The 18,058-nt window shown below is 36.6% G+C and overlaps 1 protein-coding gene across 7 annotated transcripts in view; it reads right to left on the bottom strand.

Moving 5' to 3' along the window:
* Nucleotides 1-18,058, bottom strand: part of arvcfb (ARVCF delta catenin family member b) — a 271,466-nt gene that overhangs the window by 160,911 nt on the left and 92,497 nt on the right. For all 7 annotated transcript variants that reach the window (XM_028456818.1, XM_028456823.1, XM_028456819.1 and 4 more), the window contains exon 3: nt 8,643-8,732. The gene's annotated coding sequence lies outside the window, so the exon portion shown is untranslated. The remainder of the gene's footprint in view (nt 1-8,642; nt 8,733-18,058) is intronic.

Here is an 18,058-nt window from a genome sequence, read left to right as displayed (position 1 = left end):
TCACAGTGAAAGTTTTCTTTGATTGAGCCGGGGAAGTGAAATAATTAGACGAATAAATCATAGTGACTTGAACTGATTGTAGAAATACAGTATAAGTGTTAAATTCAACATTTAGATCTGTCAGTTTAAAAGGTTGTATGGAGATGCACGCTTTTTCTGAAGCAATGGGAATGTGAGGAAAAATCCTCCAGTGATGCAGAAAACATTTTGGATCTCACATTTTGGCCTTGCTTTTTATTAGGGCTGGGACGATATTATTTAGTCCCAATTCGATTTTAATCACAACACTTGGTACCCAATTTTATTTTAATGCAGTTCTGATTTATTAAGTTTTTTTTTTTTTGGATTGCTTTATTCTTTTTTTTTTATTGAAAAACAAATGTGAATCATAATACACAATACATTTTTAAAAAACAATATATGAGGCATAGTTCCAAAAATCAATGCACATCACAAAAAGTGCACTACATCACTTGTAGCGCTGACCTTTGACCACACATGCAGTAAAAGAAAAATTCAAAAAAAAAAAAAAGACCAATTCTTGCCACGAAAAATATTGCGATATATTGTAATTCAATATTTTTCCCACCTCTACTTTCTATGCATGGCAGTCGCAGCAAAATGTTTCAATACCAGAAAACCTTGAGTAAATATTCGTCAATGGGATAAAACACACTTGAAACGGACAAATGATCTATGTTTTTTTCCTGTTTGGTCCAGAGGAGATCGTCAGGTTCAGGAAGGTGCATTTTGTTTAGTTTTTGGGATGAAGGTAATTCACTTTGCTCTTTATTTGTTCACCAAGGACACGTTTTTTCGAGCAAAGGAAACTGGATTGAAAAGAGACGATGCAACCACATTTCATTTTTCCTGTGAAACAATTCAGCCACGCCAGAAGATTCAAAAGATTTGATCTTTTACAGGCAACATATTTCTCACCGAAAGCAGAAGTGATAGGTTTTTTTTCTTTTCTATCTTTGTGTGTATGTGTGGGCTGTAACATGATGTTCTGCTCTTGGACCAGATTTTTCAGTAAGAGAAATGATGTTTTCTTTGAGGTCAAAGAACAAAATAACTCGGTAGCAAACAACATCTTATCCTGAGGTTAATCTAGGACAGCTATTGAAATGAAATATTATTCGCACTGATAGATTAGATCAGTGCATTTAAGAAATTGGAGGAGGATTGTGATAAGAAAAGAGCTTTTAAAGGAGGTTGCACAAGAAAAGAAAAAGCTCCATTAAAGAAAAAAAAAAAAAAAAACAGTCATCTGGACGTACATTACATCAAAGCTCAGCTTGTCATGGAAACAGACAAAGACTGGGGGGTTGTTTGCCTCAGCTGGAGGGGATCAATGCAGATGTACCCATTAGAATGATAATAATAATATAAAAAAAAGCTTGGGTTACTGTGTGTGTCTCATTGTGTATGTATGGAAAACTATCCATTCGTTAGTGTTGGACCCCGTGTGGGTAAAGCCTGCGTTGTCTTTGAAGCGCACGAGCCTCCTTTGAAGTTTGCCGCATGATGATCATTTATTTATCCTCCTGTCTCTTCTGTCTGCCTGATTTTTTCTAGTTTTGTCATGATTTGAATGAACACAAACATGTCTCTTGTTCTTAATCCACTTGTCTATAATCACTGAGTCTTAATTAAAAGATCAACTGGATAAAAGTGTGAAAAATGAAGCTGTGGAGTTTTAAAAATCATTGTCATTTAAATTTCAGAGGAAAACATAATAATAAATATGTTGTTTCCTGTGTTTTCCTCTCAAATGTAAAAAAAATAAATACCTCTAAAGGTATATTTATTGTTAACTACAAATGTTTGAGCTGAGCTTAATCAGTACAATTTATTAAATGCTAATTATTATTTTGTGGTACATGCAACTAAAAAAATAAGTTCTGGATATATCCGAGTTTCAAAACTTAATATAATAATGCAAATGATTGTAGATAACTGTATATATATTTGTACATTTGTATATTTGCATTATTATTATTATTTATCTTGTTTTTTTCCTACTTTAATGTGTGCCCTTGTATTTAATCTTTTTTTAATCAATAGTATTTTACCAAATTATGTATGTTTCTTTCTTTCTTTAGTGTTTATTCTTTTTATTTGTAATATTTCTTGAGCCTCTGTTACACAAGTAATAATAAAGTATTTCTGGTTCTGATTGCCTAAAAGTTTTCAGTAATGTCTACTTATTCAGGTTTACACTAACATACATTATTGCTCATATTTCTTAGTTTTTCTCCAAGAAAGCCTGAGTTTCCACTTTGTGTAAAGGGTGAAATGCATCTACTTGTTTAGTGACAGTGACATGTTCCCATAAAGCAAGGACTGGACACACTGGATGGAGAATTGCTGTTGATTCACACACCTACAGGGCCGTGGAAGGGAAATGTAGCCATTGCTTCCTGAGTCATAAAAGGAATAACATGGCAGGCATGTCAGCTACGCCCCAGAGCTTATCATTAAACACCAACTTCTGGGCCCTCTCAAAATAACCCAGAATGCACAGGGAGGGGCGTCGAAAGAATTCCCCACTGCTACCGTGACAGCCCTCATGCTTTTCAATGCGTTGCTTCAGCAGATGTTTGCTAATGGCCCGGGTCAGAGGGGATCCAAACACAGCCATGGTCTGCAGGTTTAACCTCATCCTGAATTACACACGCCCTACTTACTCTCAGTTTGAAAGTGGTGGAAACACTTATTATGGTGAAACTCCAAGGTCGGGAGTGTCAACTGTAGACATTGGAATACATTTGTACTGGGGAGGATGAGGTCGTATAGAGATGTGGTTTAAAATGTTTCATGATTTCCACAAAGAGAAGACGGGACTTCTTCAATGGCATATAATGAAAAAACGGGGTTCATAAACTCATGTGAGGAGTTAAAGCTTCATTTGTGCTGTTAAGAGACTTTTCCACTGTGATAAACCCACTTCAGCAAAAACCCTTCAGCTCTAAAAATAGCACAGTGATAAATGCATCCACAACTGCCACAGTTTTAAGTGTCATATGAGACGCCGCAGTCGCACTCATCATCGGCTAACTGTAACAGTGGTGGACAGGAACAACGTTAATCTACTCAAGTATAAATTTAGAGTATCTATACTTTACTTTCAGTATTTTTTTGGTAGGAAACTCTGCTCCACTACATTTGAAAGGCAAATATTATACTTTTGACATGTTGTACTTTTGAAATTCAACTTATTTGTATAGGTATAATCAACCTCAACCTACCAAAACTCCCTGTCCAACCTGAGAAATAAGAAAGCTTTTTAAAATGTAGTCGAATGATTAAAGTTGACACGAGGCTTACCTTTGTTTTACTCTTTATATTCCAGCGTTAAAGTGGGGGAATAGGTTTTACTGTATGTGTTGCCGCTATTTGATGTTAGTCATCCAGGTCTGAGTAAAACAGATTAGCCAAAATGAAGATTAAAATCATTTTTTCAAGGTCTTAGCCCCTCAATTTGTTCCTTTGTTAATAATAACTTAACAGAAACAAACAAAAAGATCAGATTTAAGTATTTACTGGTAGCTCAAGTGCTTCAAAGTTTTTGATATGCAGACATTTAGACATTCACAGAGATTTCAACCACTATACATCAATGACATGTTACAGATAAAATACATTGTCATGTCTTTTTCACAATAAAAATGTAGATAATTCAAATGCAACATCCAAACACATTGTTGAATAGTCAAATATGTATAAATTATTTATAATGTATTATTAAAGTTATATATACAGTATATATTTTTTTCAAATGCAAATGTTTCACTACTTTGACTTAATTAATATTTTAAATTAGCAACTTTTACTTGTATTGGAGTATTTTTGAATATGGAGTATCTGTACCATCTCTGTAGGCTAATCGTAACAGTATCTTTACCAGATGTTTGCAGTTCTCTGGATCAGTGGTCCTGATCGTGGTACATGATCATTCACAATCTGAAAGCTTGGATGAATTTTCTATCCCCATTAATAATGATACAGTGGGTCAACACGTGTGGGCACCTCCATTTTTTTAATTTATTTATTTTCTTAAAAATCACAGTGATATTCCCAGTCTGGATCCGATCCAGATAAACCTCTTTGGGGTAGTTCAAGAACCAACACGATTACTCCAGAATCCGTATCCCCTCCAAAGTGTAATGGAATCTTCCATGGCCAAAGGTCTACCTTTCTATATTTGGTGAAAATGTCAAAATACATTAAGTACTTTTGACGAAATCCAACACAAACAAAGAAAAAATTAAACTGCAGTAAAAATATGAGCTCCTTGACATAGATAATAACCTCTACCTATTTTTTTGGATGGATGATTTTAAAGGGGCGGTATTATGAAAAAATCATAATGGTTGTGCTACAGTGATATACAGTACAGTTTCCTCCCTGCCTTGTTATTCCACATTTTGTAAAAAGTCAGCTCCAAACGGGCGAGTTGGATTTTCTGGCGTCAGTGCGCGGAAACTCCTCCTCTGGAGCAGTTCCATTTTTAGTACCCGTTATATTGCCTTGAATCGCCTTTGATCTGATGTGTTTGTGACCAAATGCAACACAGCAGTTGAACAAAACAAATGATTATCACCTTAAATTGACTATTCTTGAGTCAGTGTTTGAAGCAGCAGCAGCAGCAGCAACAACACCTGACTGACTGACTCTGCCGCTGCCGCATACACACAATGAAACAGTGTTTGTCTGACTCACAATCACAATAGCTGCTTAAATATCCATGTGTTTATCTGTAATGTGCCGTTTTTTGGTTGAAAACAATAACAGTGTGTGGATTGCAAAAGAATATCGCTTTGGTGATCACTGATATCCCTCGCAAGGGGAATGAAGTCTGCGTCTACAGACATGCCCACTCATGAATATGCATAAGCAGGTCCCAAAACAGCCTGTTTTTAGAACTGCTCAGAAAGTCACTTTTCAGAGGCTAAAACTCTGGAAAACAGGCAAGTTTGGGAAAATAAACTTCAAATACTACATTGTTGGAGTTCTTGGCGATAGGTGAAAAATAGAATAGTACCCCTTTAAGATTATAGATGGCCTTGAAAGAGTTATGTATCATGAAAAAACACGGACAAATAAGATAAAAAGTTCCCACTTAATGTGAATGACAAATGATTTGCTATCAGCGGCTGTGAACGATGACCGTTTAATCTTTTGCTCTTCTTGCTTCTTTGGTTCACTTCAGTGAAAAAGCCTCACAAAGTGGGCCAGTTGGTCTAAGTGTGCTGTCAACTGAGGTGGAGCATGATTTAAAGCTGCTGATGTTCCAGCGGTTACCTCCGACTGCTATTTGAAAGGGCCAATAATGTGGAAAGTTGCCAAGTGAAAAGAAGTTGTCATTCAAGAGAGAACCGGACGTTAAACCCTTCATGCTTTAGAGCCTGTTTATGGAAAACCCATCTTCAATTAAAAAAAAACTACATTTTATGCAAAAAATATATAAATATTCTGTTTAATCATTGGTGTTAAAATGCTTCTACTGCTAAACCTGTGAGTCACTATGTACATTAGTGGGGTTCATCAATAGCTGTAACTATAATAAATTAACTTAAGCATCTTTTTTTGGGCCCAATTAAGAAAAAATAATACACTTACTCAGCACATGATTGTACTTTATGATGCAACAGCAGGGGAATCAACATTGATTTATTTGGCAGTTTATAACTCTTTACAACCTCCTATTATTATCACACACAGAAAGGTAATCATTGAGCTGCTTTCATTGTTTTTACAGAGGTCTCTGTAGAGCAGCATCAGGAAGAGCCCTGCCTGCAGTGATGCATTATCTTACAACCTGGGCCAAGATAATTTTAATCCAATTGATTAGTAAAATAGGATTTCCCGTCTTCTACTTATAGTATTTCAATGAACAAGTCTGTTGTATGCTTTAATGCTAGGAGGAACCAAGAGGGGACAACATGCAAAGTCTACAAATTAGGATCCTATGGCCCACCATAAACTGTCATTTTCGCCGTTTATCTTTACAAAATAAAAGATTAAGAATGTCCTACAACAGCTACAATCTGCTGTAATGCAATGTTGTCATATACTAAACTAGGTAATGAAATGCTATGTTAACCAGGTCAGTGTGAGTTTTGGTCATTAGATTTTTCATTCAGAAAAGGATATTTTTTAAAGAAATTAAATGATTATTTGATTTTCATTTTCAAATTTTAAAAACTAAGATTAAAATTCATGGGATTTTTCTTTATAATGGTCGAGAAGCACTAAACTAAACTTTGAAAATGGGTTGATTTCCATTTTTTGCTTCCAAAAACAAAAAAAAATTAAAATGCTAGAAGACAGGAACAAAAGCATATTTTTTCATATGGTGCGACAGGAAGTTGCGGATTTCAAAGTAAGAGCACATTTGAGGACGGTGCAACACGGAAAATGAAAATCAACTGGTTTTTAAAGTTCTCCTTTATAAAAAAAAATGCCTTAAATCTTGTTTTTTCTCATTTTTAATATCCCTTTCTGAACAGAGAATCCATTGACAAAAATGTACATTGACCTAACCAGCACTATGTTATGCTAAGGTATGTTGACCTACACTATGTAATGCTATGCTATGATAACCTATACAATAATATGTAATGCTACATCATATTATGCTACGGAATGCTATATGCACACCATATGATGTGCAACATTACATTACATTTTGATGACTTCAGTGTATTAGCTTTTCTAATATTATGTAATGCTGCATCAATTAGTGTACATCCAAGGCTTAATTTGCATTGTAAGGCTTTTTTTTTCAGGTGAATATTTTACATTAAACTATTACTAAACTGTTGCAAAGGATACTGTTTGCTTTAAAGTTGAACTTCCTACAAATGAGCTAAATTAGATTTGGGGCTGAACGCAGCCATGCTGGCACGTCCCAAAGGGCTTCATATTACAGGTTATCGTGGGAGTGGGGGCAGATGTAGATGCAGAGAACAGATTGGAAAGGAAAAAATGAAGATTATTATATTTGACCACTTGTGCCCAATATTGAGTTAGGAACACTCACCTGATTAGGGACTATGTGGTTTGTCCTACGCTCTTGACGGCCAATTTGTCCCTTACAGCAGACAGCTCAAATTAATTATTTGCCTAAACCGATCTGATACCCAATTGAGTATTCGGCTCTCTAAGTCACAACTGGGTATTTAAGAACACCTGCTCCATTTCCCTCTGTGTGAGTGTGTGTGACTGTTTGTGGGCGCCTGTGCATGTTTCTGTGTGTCTACGTGTGTGTGCTTCATGCTTATAAAACAAAATAGTTTTCACATTAAATATAAAACATCGATCACTTCCTGAAAATACTATGTAATAGTGATCTTACTAGTAATATGATTCACAATAGTGAGGATGTGACCACCTTATCTATTGTGTTTTATTATTATAGTAGTATAGTTTTCTGTGTGTAATCTGTGTCTGCTTGTGCTTCTTAAATGTTGTATTTCATGTATTGTTCGTGTGTAAATGCACAGAACATTGCAGATCTCCCTCCCCATTTTATCCCATATACTATTACTGTGTACAAATACATGATTATATGAACCATTATGTGGCTTGTGCATCGTCTTAGTTTTCTCTTCTTATGTGCCCCAGTGTCTTTTGTCACACACAGTTTGTATTGTTGAATCCCTTTGGACTTTGTTTACTCCAATACTTTGTTTTACTTCAAAATATAATTTCTTTTATTTTCAGAGCTATTCCTTCCTCCTCCTCACTCCTCTGAATTTCTGTCCAACAACAACAAGCCGCCTACCAGACAGGGTTTTGCAAGCAATTTTGTTTATATTATTCTCCATTTTTTATTTATTTTTTGTCCTGATTTTATTTTCCTGACATATGCCATCTGAGCTGTCAGTAGAGGGAACACAATGCACCAGATTGTCTGCCCAGAGCTTGTAATAGGAATCATTATTTTGATAGTATTTGAAATAATGGGACACATTGATGTGCATCTTGCTTTTTTTCTGACCAAGGTGTTAAATTATCTATAGAGATGATTAATCATATAATTTAAATCATAATGACACACACTCTTGTGCAATATGACTGGACTAAAAGATCTAACTGTGGTTTTCAGGAGCTTTTGCGTGTTAAATCAAAGGTCGTGTGTTTCAAAAATCAAAGTTAATTTAGCAACAACAAAGAGTTTCTCCTAAAGTCACATAAAAATAAAAGCAAAGATGAGACGCGCAGACAGTGTTTTACTTCTTTGTAAAATTGAAAGGCAACAGGTGTTATTAGGGGGAGCATGAGACACCCAAATACCTATTAATCCTTTTGTGCAGCAGGCTTCCAACAGTCGATTAACATATGAAATCTATATTTAGAAAATGGACCAGAATAACTTATCTTCTAACATTTACCTCCACAGTTTCAGCAATGCAAATTATTGAAATAAATCCACATCCCTAAATTGTTTTGGCAAAAAAAATGTTACAAAAACCAAGTGAAGTGAAGTGTAGCTCCCTCAAGGGGGAGATTACAGGGACAAAGTGTTGGATCTGCATGCATGAAAAACTGCCAGGAAATGGAATTGCTGCGATGATGAACAGAATAAAGTGAATGAAAGAGGCTAGAGCTGTATAAGTAAAAGAAGAGTTTACCTTTGATGTTGGCGTGTGCCGTCAGACCACAAGTAGACTGAGGATTGCTGCGCTGGAGTCGAGTCGTTTGTTAAATCCACCGTGGGAAATCTACAGAGAAAAGAAGGAAAACTTAAATAATTACGGTGGACGGTGCACTGTAGTTACAGAGCTGTTCTGCTGAGTGGGGATTCATATTTCAGCAAAATGTATCCGTTAAAATTCTAATTTTCACATTCTCTTAACAAAAACAAACACAAACAACAAAAAAAGAACAATGTTCAGAACTTGTGATGATGCTTCAATGGTGTGACACAAAGCTCTGTTTTAGGTCCGCAGGATTTCTATTTGTCCTTGTAGAAACAAGTACTTTCATTTTTGGGGAGAATGAAACTGCTTTATATACCAGTAAACAATAGAAATTAAATTCTTTTTAACATTTTAGAAAACAGATTCTGAAAAGACTAGTTGATGGTCTAAATTGGACAAAAGGGGTCAGTGTATGTTTTGGTCGTTGAATTTTCCGTTCAGAACAGGAAATTGAAAAACAAAATGCGAGTGGTTATTTGATTTCCGTTTTCCAAATTCAAGGCATATTTCTTCATAAGGGTCAAGAATGGATGAACAAACATTTAAAATCGGTTGATTTTACATTTTTGTTTCTAAAACCAAAAAAAAAAAAAACAAATACCAGAGGACAAAAACAAAAAAACACGTTTTTTTATTATGGTGAGACAGGAAGTTGTTCTTTTCAATATAAGAGCACATATGAGGATGCTGCTGTTTTTCTGGAGTCAAAATATATGAATTATCTCAATATTTTGCCTGCTGTTTAAAATGTCTTTGGAACCATACTCCGACAAGGTTTGTCATCTGCAGAAATCGCTACAAATATATTACACATACAGTATTACAAATATCAATGAGTCAAATAAAACCATTTTCTGTGCAAAATCTCCTCACATATCTTGGTGAAAAACTCCCACTCCCACTTTGTTGCGATATTTTTGCAGCAATTTCTTCAGATGACAAGCTTTGTTTTGCCATAATTCATATACTGTATTTTGGCGCCAGAAACACAGCAGCATCCTCATATACAGTATGTGCTCTTATCTTGAAAACCACAACTTCAGGTCTCTCTTAATGAAAAATTTCCTTTTTTTGTTTTTGTCTTCTGGTATTTCTGTTTCTTTGGTTTTAGAAACAAAAATTAAAAATCCAAATGATTTTTAAATGTTTTTTAATCCCTTCTTGACCCTGATGCAGAAATATGCGTTGAATGAAATTTTTAGTTTTTCATTTGGTTTTTTGTTTTTCGATTTCTTTTTCTGAACAAAAAAATTAATGACCAAAACATTTATTGACCAAAGGATTTACCGTAAGAGCGCAATTAACTTTATGCAATAAGGAATATACCCTCACATACATGTTTTGGGATACAATTTTCTCAATATTAATGAATGTCTAGGAAGTGTAGCATTGAGACGTGACAAATCTAAAAAAAATCTAGCTCTACGGTCACGTGCTACGATAATCAAAATCTTTTGAGATTTGGTGTGATTAGAGCTTAATGGTCTGTTAAGTGCTTCTAAAGCTAAAAATAATATGAGAATAATGACAACAAATTAATGAAAACCTATGCAGTGCAATTGAAATTGAAATTGAAATTTGAAATAAAAAAATTGGAGGCGCTACAAAAATGGCAAGATGCTGCCTACACAACTCACCGGTTTTCTTAATGTCTGCTTAAGTCTTTTTTATTTATTTCTTTTTTTAGCCATTAGTCAACAAAATCCACGTCTTTGGATAGTGGGCAGACACTGAACCTGAAAACCCCACATAAGCATTGAATCTACAGAATACCTGCATCATTTAGCAAGACTTTACAATGAACATATTTGAAATAACAGCATTCTTATGTATATGCGTTTAAAGCACTTTTGGATAGGCTGGGATCTCGTATCGTGGCTCTAAAACATGGAATGGTCTATGAGATTTGCCAATCTGAGTCGATTTTCTATGAATCTTTAAAAATGGCTGCTGGAGAATAAAAACTGCTTTCAAATATCTGTATAAGCTGTTCTGGTTTTATTTCTCGTTTTTAATGTTTAAATGTCATTGTTTGTCTATCGAGCTGACCGATATTATCACCTCAAAGAACCTTTTTACGTGTGAAATGGGAAAACTTGCAATCAACAATTTAAATCTCTTTAAAACTAGAGAAAACTACAATCAATAGGACTTTCCTGATTCTATTCCTCAGGACCTTGGAGCCACATATTTTCAAGCATAGTCATAAAAAAAAACAAAAAAAAGCCTTTAATCACTAATCTTCCAAATATTCTCACATTTACAATTAAATAACAATGCAAAGGTTATAATCACATGCAACAAATACATTCAGGATTATCGATTCTTCCTCAAATTTGAAAGACACAAAGTTTCCTCCCAGAGTTCGTGTTCACAATAATGAGGTAACATTCATTCAATACTTTTAGAACGCCGTGTGTCATCCTGACCTTAGTGTTGATGCTCACACATCACAAGCATGGAAAAAAAGGCCAAATGTCTAAAACTGTGGTGGAAATTGGTTTTGATGCCTCCTGCCATGCAGTGATTCATTTCACCAGACACACCGACCCGTCCAGACGTTTTGCAACCTTTGAAGGCAGAAGAAAAAAAAGCCCAGCCACAAAAATGGCTGAATTGACTTCAGTCCAGAGGATGTCATTGATGATGAAATCAAACACGCCCACACGCAGGTCTTTTCATTTGAATCCTGTATTTGTTTTTCATTATGCTGTAACTACTCCTTGGAAAAGTGCTTCATTCAGCCAAGCCACACGAGATCAGAGTAACACATTCATTTTTAAATACATATAATTTCACAATGAGTTCATCAGTAGTTCATCTCAAATCTGCAAACGAGGTTCAGAATTTTAATGTCGTTTCGAAAAAGTGCAACTCGTCATTTTTGAGAAGATAACTGAATAAGCACAAAACGCTTTGATGAACATCATTATTTTTTATCGCAATCCAATGGTCGTTTTTGGAACTAGACTAGGGTTGTAAAAAGTGAAAATATGATGAAGTGTGCTTTATTTGCTTAAAATGCTTGGAAAATGTCCAAAAGAAATACAAATTAGGGCAGCCCTGTGGTATAGTGATTAGAGCGTTTGCCTCACAGAAAGAAGACCATCTCGTGTTGCCTCCAACCAAAATGTTTGTTAAGTTAGGGTAAAGAGAGTTTCTTTTACTCAAGACCTCACTATCCAAGACCAAGACTTGCCAGAGACCAGAATGTCATTAAACAAAAACTAATAAAAACTAAGACTTTCAGGAGTCGGAACAGAGTCAAGACCAAAACCACAAAAATCAATTTTAAAAAACTTTAAAAAGGTTGAATAGTTAGAGAGCATCCTGTCTTTCATTTCAGTTTTCTTTTAAATACATTTCAAAGAAAAAAGAAAAGTGCTTGCAAGCACAAGATGCAAAAAAAAAAACGCAAATCTTGAGAATATTGTTTGAATAAATTCTTGCAACAAATTAATCTAGTAATTAAAAGCCGCTGATAAGTCAGGAATTACATTAAATATGTTTTTATTTGTGACTGGGGATGCACATTAATGGACATGAACATGTAAATGTGCCAGATTGTAGCCACCATCCGTAGTTCCCGGCAGGTTAATGTTGTGTGCAACAGAAATTACCTTTAAAAACAACAGAAGAAGAAAAGGAAGAAAACAAAAAAAACAGACAACTCCAAAATCAGACAGCATGGACAGTACAATAAAATACTTAAATATAACAACATTTAGCTGAGGACAGACCACATATAAAGTGACCTTAAAGTGCCTAAGGCAGATGATAAAGTGCTTTAGTGCTAAAGTGCAAATGTGCTGATATTTTGTCTTAGATAAGAAATTGCACCTAACCCTTAGCCTGGTTGGTTGTTATTTAAAGTGCTTATATTAATGCACTTGCTGCTTCGTTCTCTAGCTAGTGGGCAGGATTATAACACTACAGGCAGGATGACAGCGCAGGAGACAATAAAGAAACTTTTTTTTGAGGAAAAATGACAGCTTTTAAAAGATGGGAGACCAACACCTGAGCTACCAGATCTTCAGCAAAGGTAAGGTCAGAAAAATGTTGTTGTTGTTGTTGTTGTTGTTGTTGTTGTTGTTGTTGTTGCGCTGCCGTGTCATGAGATATACAGTATCTTGTTGGGAGAGTATGGAGGCTATATTGAATAATTGTCTGTACTTCTTTAATGGTGTTTTACGATGTTGGTTTTGTTAGATTAACACTTGCCAGCAATATTATTATTGCTCAGAGAAAATATCTGTAAATAAGCTGTTTATTTGCCTTTTCCCCATCACCTCTACTCCTGCTTTTGTCCCACCTTTCATCTAAATATGTGGGCGCTGCAAATGGCGCCCTGGTGTGTTGATGTGTGTCCTTCACTCCAACTACCGAGTTAAATTCCTTGTACTGTTTTCAAACTGTACCTGGGGAATAAAATCCTTTCTGATTCTGAACGAGGCCTAAAGTGAGCGTTCAGAGGAACAGTATGTCTTTGCGTTAGATGAAGATATCAATGCAAAGCCAACTGTCGCCCACCCAGATTTGTGGGTTGAAGATGTGTGTGAGCAGCGCGCTCTCCGGGGAAATCCTAAGTGTGTTCACGTCAAGGACAGCTACGCTCTGAGCACCTTGGATTTCTGGTGCAAACATCAAAGATGGAGCTAAGCTCAGCTGCATTAGTTATCACCTCACCTCAGCTTCTCTCTCCCATTGGATTCTCAGGGAGGACTTACAACCACTCCTGAATGGAGATTATCTCAACTCACAGTCACAGCCATCACTGTGAATAATGCACATTTCACTCTGCTTTAAGAGGCGGGTCAGGAGCGCAAAAAAAGCTGGTTTGCGAACGGGTGATGGCTGAGAATGAGAAAAGAATGAATGATGCTCCCAAAGCCCGCAGACTAATGATGCTTAACCTCCCATTTGATCCTGTGGAGATGACTAAAGGATAATAGAGGGTGACTGCAATTATTTAGATGGCAGTTTTTGGGGGCTACTGTGTCTACAGGGATGTTAGTAAATGGCCAATTGGGTTCAAAGAGCTGCACACGCCATTGATTAGGAGCAAACATAGATAACAAGGTACTTAAAGACTTCTATATTTAATAAATGAAGATCAAAATCCCTTCTCGACTTCTAGCCTTTTTCTTATTCTTCAGATATGTTTCCCGCATCCCCACATTGGCATGTTTTGGATCTAATGTCTTCATTCTTATCTCGTTCATCATTATTTCACTCTTTCAAAGCATCGCTCTCCGGCAGTGTTTGTACCTCGCTTGCCGTTCATTATGCATGTGGTCGTATCATCTAACACGAAGTGTCCCCTAAACGCATCTCATTTGGAAAGCTTCCCAGTGTAATTCTGTGATTAAAAATCAATGTAAGGAGAGGTTGGCTCACAAAGCTGTCAGAAGCTCTGACTCACTGAAATATATCAACGCTAATCAAGGATTTTTCAGTGCCTCGCGCACATTGTAGATACTGTGAATACAGTCAGAGAACCATGTCTAGGAACTAACGATGACTGGTTTTACAAAGCTGTCTTGCTTACGAAAACAACTGCAAATTATTTTTATTTAAAAACACCCTCGAGCTTCTTCGGAACCTAATGTTAGTCTTTAATTGTAGAACATTGGTTTGATCCAAATGTGTTATCTCTCTATAAAAGCAAGGAATCGCTGTCTGTCTGTGTGTGTGTGTGTGTGTGTGTGTGTGTGTGTGTGTGTGTGTGTGTGTGTGTGTGTGTGTGTGTGTGTGTGTGTGTGTGTGTGTGTGTGTGTGTGTGTGTGTGTGTGTGTGTGTGTTCCTCAAATATCTCTGCGGATCAGGATCAGACTGACCTGAGAGTTTCAACATGGCTGCTGCTTGGTTCAAGCAGGACTGATGACTCAGTGATGATGTCATCAGTCCAAGGTCTACAGTGATGATGTCATCAATTAGAACATTGGAATAACATTAGAACATTGGTCCTATCTCTACCGCGTTGATGTCATCAGTCCTACCTCCACAGTGATGATGACGACAATTAGAATATTAGAACATTGGAAGAACATTGTGTGTGTTATAAGATATGTTCCAATGTATTATAGCGAGATGTCATCAGTCCTCCTACCTCTTAAAAGCAAGAAATCTCTGTCCGTCCGTCCGTCCGTCCGTCCGTCCGTCCGTCCGTCCGTCCGTCCGTCCGTCCGTCCGTCCGTCCGTCCGTCCGTCTGTCTGTCTGTCTGTCCGTCTGTCCGTCTGTCTGTTTTCCTTAAATATCTCTGCGGAGCAGGATCAGACTGACAACAAACTGGAATTTCATCACAACAGCACAACCTCTCTCAGCTATGAATACTTGTGTAAACATGAGTTCTTGGTTTTCTGTTTTTCACAAATGTGCAAAAATAAAAACAAAACCCCTACTTTTTCCACATTCTCATTATGGGGCATTTTGTGTAGAATTTTGAGAAAAGAGAATAATTTAGTACTATTTGGAATAAGGCTGTAACTTTACAAAATTGTGGAAAAAGTGAAGCGAATACTTTATGCAGTATACACGCCATTTTGTTTGTAATTAAAAAGGTTATCATGTGAACAGCGTATTGGTTCATACGCCAATCCATCCACTTGAGAAAACTGACCAATATGTGTGTCTTTGGAGAAAGGTACATGAGAAAACTGTATGCAGACATACCTCATCAATATTCCAAATATTCTAAACGCTGGCCCTCCTACGCACCTAATAAATGTCACTGCATCTCCTTTCTAGCAGGCGGTGAAGTAAGATCAAGCACAGAGCCAACTTTCTGCTTTGCTGCCTCTTGTCTCAGCGAGTGCTGCTGATGCTTTGGTCAGTGCAGAGAGGTTAATTAGCCCTTTGGCACAGCGAGAAATCTGAAAAGACTTGAACCGCCTTTCTTCACAGAGTGTCTCCACTCTTCTGTGGCACCCTGTGTTAGGAGTCGTGTCTGCTGAGAGAAAAACGCTCTGAGTCAGATTCGTGCCTTTAGGTTTGTATGGACGTGGACTTTGATCTTCAGAGAGTTTGCACTGATAAATCAGAAAACAGATTATATGAAGCTTATGTGGGGAATTTTTCATTTTTCTCACTGCTGCAAAACAGTCATTGTAATAGGTTCAACAAGGATGAAGTATAAGGCAATAAGGTCATCTCTTTTTAGTCCAGATCAGGAAATTACATTCACTCAAAAAAGATAAATAGCTCTATCCCCATACAAATCATATGATAGTTTGATGAATGGGTGTGACATAACTGATAACACTACGAAGTCCCTTATCTCACATTTAGCAGGATCAGGTGATGAGATACCTCTTCCTGTTGTTGTGAGGGCTCGCTCTTCTCTGCCCTCTCTCTCTTTCTGTCCTTTCTTCTTAGGCGTTTCTGGCTATAGGCGGAGAATGTAATTACATAGGGCCCCATATATTAGAATAAACTACACTGCTATCACAAACAGTAGCGAGTGTTTTCGTAGCACAATTCAGTTGAAATTGGACTCCAATGTCGTATAATGGAAAAGTTTGACAGTTATCTATCATTCAACAGTTTATGGATAAATGAATAGATAAGGAATCTCTACATAATGCATTGGCAGAGGTGAAAGTAACAAATTGCAAGTACTCACATTACAGTAATTGAGTTGCTTGTATGGGGACTTGTACTGTTTTGAGTATATTTCTAAAGCAATAATTTTAATTGTACTTAAGTATGTTTTAAAAGAAGTAATTTGTTACATTTCTACACCTGGCAAAAATTACTACAAAACTACAAAAACAAAATTAACCAGACAACTGCTGACTAACCAGATTAAGTTCCAATTATGCAAGATCTCGTCTCTTAATTAGTTTATACATGAGATGTTTACTGTACGCAGTACATTGAGTACTATTTAATTGAGCTACTTTTTACTTGTACTTGAGTATTTCATGTATGACTTACTTGTACTTGTAATTGAGTATAATTTCAATCAAGTAACTGTACTACTACTTGAGTAGGAGATATCAGTACTCTACACCTATGTGCATTGGGCCCTGCTCTACCCTTTCTGCAGGATTCTTTGGTTTGGAGCTGATGGTTCCTTCCTAGGTTTTCCTGCTTCTACAAACTTAGGATATGTAACTAAATTGATTGCTGATCGGGAGCTGGTCGTGAGATGTTCATCGCTTCTCGTGACCCCATGTATACTACACGATGCACAACACACGATTTAGCTGAGACTCGCACAATCCCACAAAATAGACGCACGAGTTGAAAATCGGCTCTAAATGGGCTTAAAATCCCACAGTGTATGCCAGCCTTAATGCTACCTCTGCTCTCCGCTCTGTTTAATGTTTAACTTGCTCATACAGTCAAAGTACGTCTTCCCTCTCTGGTTCAGGTTATGCTTGAGGTTTTTTCTTATTAAACAGAAGTCCCAGCCCCCCCTTCACCATGTAATGGATGGATCAAAGCTATGAGATGTCAATGAATGGCAACATTTTTGTGCACATCTACCTAGAGTGTGACTGAATTCAATCCTATAATCCTTTGAGGCTTCAGCACAAGCATTCTTTAGTAAATCTTTGCCGCTTTGACTCGTACAGATATGACAGGCAGCCTGAACTCTGCCTTCGTCAATTATGTAACATGTTCCTCAGCAGCCTGATGAAATATTCGGATTGTTTTGGTAGACACACAGGCTGAGGACCGAATCTGAGCTGTGAGAGAATGAGGGGATGGAGAGAGGGTTTAGGATGAGAGTGTCTGAGTGTGTGTGCTCAGCAGTGTTAGAGCTGTAAAGAGACCAAAGATGAGATGTTATCAGTTTCCAACCATCATCACTTAAACCGCGCCACAATCACATGAGGGTATACCTATGTTTTTAAAAATTCCCATTTGGAAAAGTTTTGATAACCTCACATAATTTATTTTTAAAATTGCACTACTCTACTGCCAAAAAAACCACTATTGAATGTTGGTTTGGATGCTTTTGCATTTTTTTCCTTTCTTGTGTTTTTTTGCTTTGAGCCACGACAAAGATAAACACATTGTTTATGCCATTTACCTTGTCATTAAGAAGGACATATTGTTAGCAGTCACGAGAGGATTAAACTAAACTCCAGGGGAAAACAAGTGATTAATTCTGGACGATGCAAAGTCTATTTGCAGCTAATTTGTAAAAAAAAAAAGAAAAAACAATAAAAAAACAATAACGACAACAAACAAACAACCAAAAAACCATAAGAGACATTCATGTGAAGTGAGGCTTGAAACTGCAAGTGTTTGTGTGTATACTGTAACTGATAATTGCAGTGGCTTATGCCACACATCTGAAAAGTAAATAAAGACCAACAAAGCTCTAAACAGAAAT

Source organism: Gouania willdenowi, chromosome 9 (genome assembly GCF_900634775.1).
Source record: "Gouania willdenowi chromosome 9, fGouWil2.1, whole genome shotgun sequence".
NCBI lineage: Eukaryota > Metazoa > Chordata > Actinopteri > Blenniiformes > Gobiesocidae > Gouania > Gouania willdenowi.
The sequence above is the reverse complement of the archived record's forward strand: the minus strand, read 5'-3'. Positions and strand labels throughout refer to the sequence as shown.